The following is a 3,852-nucleotide window of genomic DNA, read 5'->3' on the forward strand; positions in this document are numbered from 1 at the left end:
TGTAAATCAATTTAGCTGCGTGCACTATGGAATTTGAGTGAACCTTACTCTTAGGAGGAAAAAAAATTACAAACAGCTGGCGTGTGCTTTCGTTAAAATTATATTTGTGTGGCTGACGCGCACACATATTGTACACGTGCGCGCGCGCGCACACACACACACACACACACACACACACACACACACACACACACACACACACACACACACACACACACACACACACACACACACACACACACACACACACACACACACACACACACACACACACACATCATGATCCCCTGTTGAATAGAAAGGAAATTGTAATTGCAAGGTGCAAAACTAACCCAAAATGATTTCGTTGTATAATGTTGAAACAATTAGGGATGGAAGCAATTATTCCGTGGAAAAAAAAGAAAAAAGGAATCAGGAGAACTGCTGCAAATGGCTTCATTTAATTTACAGCTTGGCTGTTTTGGGGATAGGATTTTATTTATATTTTTAAGTGTAGCATTTCCCAGGAAAGAACAGAACTAATAGCTGAATAATGAGATACAGTGAAATATACATTCCACCCCCCTCTCTCTCTCTCTCTCTGTCTCACTGTCACACACACACACACACACACACACACACACACACACACACACACACACGCACACACACACACACACACACACACGCGCACACACGCGCTACAGGGCCTTAGAGGGCATGCGAGGGGGTTATTTAATATTTAGCATTATATTTGTTGTTTAAGTGTACTACAACACCACCTAAATGATTCATTTTAATAAAATGGATGGGAGGAAGTGGTGCTGGGGGGATGGGGGTCTGATTTGAGCAGCGCAGAGTCTCCTCCGAGAGGCCGCCGTATAGCTCTCGTTGACAAGGAGGGGAGCGAGGGAGAGGGGGGGAGGGAGGGAGGGAGGGAGGGGGAGTGGGGAGAGAAGGCAGTAGTCGAGGTGTATTTTTAATACAGACAGCTATAGGGCTGGTTGGTTCACTCCAGGACTAGCACTCCGCCAATCCATCCTCTGCTTTTTTTCCACTCTTTTCCTCTGTTTCTCTCTCTCTCTCCATTCAGCCACATACCTCCTATTGCCTGTATTCCTCCCTCTCTCTCACTGTACTGATACATGCCCACATGCACATGGTTATGCTACGGTATAACACGTCACACGCTGAAGTAGCATTCCAGCAAAAGTAGCAAATAAACCACGTTCCTTTTATAGTATAGATTTTAACCCATTAAGCCCTGAGGCGATTCTTTAAAAAAATCTAAATCTCAACAGTTTTTTGAAAAAAATCTGGAAAATATTTTTTCGAGATTTTTCAAAAATAGCAGATCTACAAGCTCGTAGCGTGGCACTCGGTGCCGCGCTATGAGCTTGTAGATCTGCTATTTTTGAATAGCCCAAAGAAATCTTAAAATGAGACGCAGATGCGTCCCCGGTCTTAATGGGTTAACGCTACCGTATTTGCCTTCAATTTAGATTTTGCATCCGATTTCTCTTCAAAAAAAGAACCGTTTGCTCCGAAATGGATCGTATGCTATTTTGAATGACGACATTCCACAGCCTTTTAGGAGTTCAAAGGGAAATTAATGGACAAAGGTAAAAAATAAAATAAAAAAAGAAGTAACTTGTGAAGGTGAGCGGGTATGGTACTACCATGATCGCACATTGTTTCATCTCTCTTCATTTGCCACATTATTACAATTATCCACAGTCTTCTTCAAGGACAGACACTCACGCGCGCGTGCGCGCACGCACACACACACACACACACACTGATTGAATAGCAGTCTAATATCCAATCTTGCTGTAACGTTTCATTATCTAAAGATATTAGCCTTGCTTTCCCCCCTGTACATTGCGATAGGTTACTGTTTTGAATACACATTTCCTGATTGTGTGTGCCCATGTGTATATATTGGTTTTATATCATAATCCGCCGCAGAATGTCTTGAGTGTCACATTACATTAAACAGCGGATTCGCGGCGTTCCAATGAGACTGTAATGAAAAAGGGCATCCGTTTTATTTGATTGTATTGCGTTTTAGTTCATATTTGCGTGTACGGTCGTCCGCTGCACAAAAACCCTCTGGTTTAGCAAATACGGCACAACTTCTTCATTTAGTCTCAGGGGTCACTCTCGCGCCCGACTCGATTCTTCGTCAACAGAATTACCTCGCGCACACAGTGAAATTCTCAGTGGTCATTATATGCATTTGTAACTCTGAGACTGTACAAATGGAACCAAATGGATCCGTGAGGGTCCAGTTCTTTACATTTGGACTTCTTCAAGCCAGGAGAGCCGTTGCAATATGTTGGAAAAACACGGACGCTCCAACATGAAAGAGTATCGGTCTGGAAGGACTGACAAACAGCCTGCCTACTTAGTTAGGGGTAAGCAGAATGATTTTATCCAGCTCTGGGAGCCATACTGAGACCATTACTAGAGAGGAAAGGAAACAAAAAATACATTCCTTAAGGTAAATAAACCGTAAACAACGTGTTTAATTTTTGGTTATTTTTATGTTTATTTCTTTTTTGATAAGTGCAAGGGCATATGTGTGAGGGTAAGTATATGTGTGACAGCGTGTGTAATGTATGTTATAAAAAAGAAAAGAAAAATGACAACAAACACATATTGGTGGAAAGAAAACAGATTTGTACAGTCCCAGAGATAATTACCATGTGTGCCATGTACATTAACGTGTAATGTAACCATGTCACATGTGTGTTGTTGATAGCGATGCATAATGCGTATTGTGATCCCACGGAAGCGATGTTGTTGACAAAGAAAAGACCCTCTTCTGATGTGTAAAGCAGAGAGAGAGCCGGGCGCCATCACTCGCTTCCCACTACCTATATGTCTCGTTAACCCATGAAAACCTGGAACGCATCCGTGTCACTTTTTGATTTGATTTAAAAAGCATGATTTTACACTTTGGCTATTCAAAAATAGCAGATATACAAGCTCATAGCGCGGCACCGAGTGCCGCGCTATGAGCTTGTAGATCAGCTATTTTTTTTAAATCGTGAAAATGTGTGCAAATCTTTGAATATATATGTTCTTTTCAAGCGAGCATTTTGAACTCAAATCTTTTGGGGGTCCCTGGAACAAAACATTTTGAGATGGGGGGGCCGCGGCCAAATACATATCATTTTGGGGGTCCTTGACATGAAAACGCTTGAGAACCTCCGATATAGAAACATACGTTTCTCAGAAAACCGTCGGGATTTAGAAGACATTTCTAGAATCGTCTTCAGGTCTCAATGGATTAATATCAACTCATGCAAATGAGGCGTGCCACAGTTGTTGCCTATATATCATCATGCATGTTATTGATCTCGCACGCACCCCCCTTCAAGGAAAGCCCGGGCCGCGGACGAAAGTTCGCTTCTGATTTATTTATTTACTTTGGCGATAATACGTATTCATGTGTTTCCCCCTTCGTCGTCAGCGGTTAGGGCTGCATGAGACGGTGTGAAGGAACTTTAAAAAGGCCGGTTGACATTGAGGGTTCAAAGCTCGGTCCCCGTCTCGGCATCAAAGGTGGTTTTGAAATGTTTATCATTTATTTATTCTCGCCGCGCGCAAGTCTTTTGTTTATTGACAATGCGGAGGGAGGGGGGGGGGGGGAGAGGGAGACGAGGGCTGGCCCTTGGTTTCAAGAGAGGAAGGTGTGTGCTTGTGTGTGTGTGTGTGTGTGTGTGTGTGTTTTGTTTTGTTTAAGGAGTGTGTGAGTGTTCACGCCACCGCGTATATATAATGTCTATACTGTGTGTGTCTGGCACGGTTTAAAGAGGGAGTCCATCACACGTCGACGACGAACAAACACAAGCCGAGCAAAAAAGA

This window comes from Gymnoscopelus microlampas (genome assembly GCF_963454915.1).
Source record: "Gymnoscopelus microlampas genome assembly, chromosome: 14".
Taxonomy (NCBI): domain Eukaryota; kingdom Metazoa; phylum Chordata; class Actinopteri; order Myctophiformes; family Myctophidae; genus Gymnoscopelus; species Gymnoscopelus microlampas.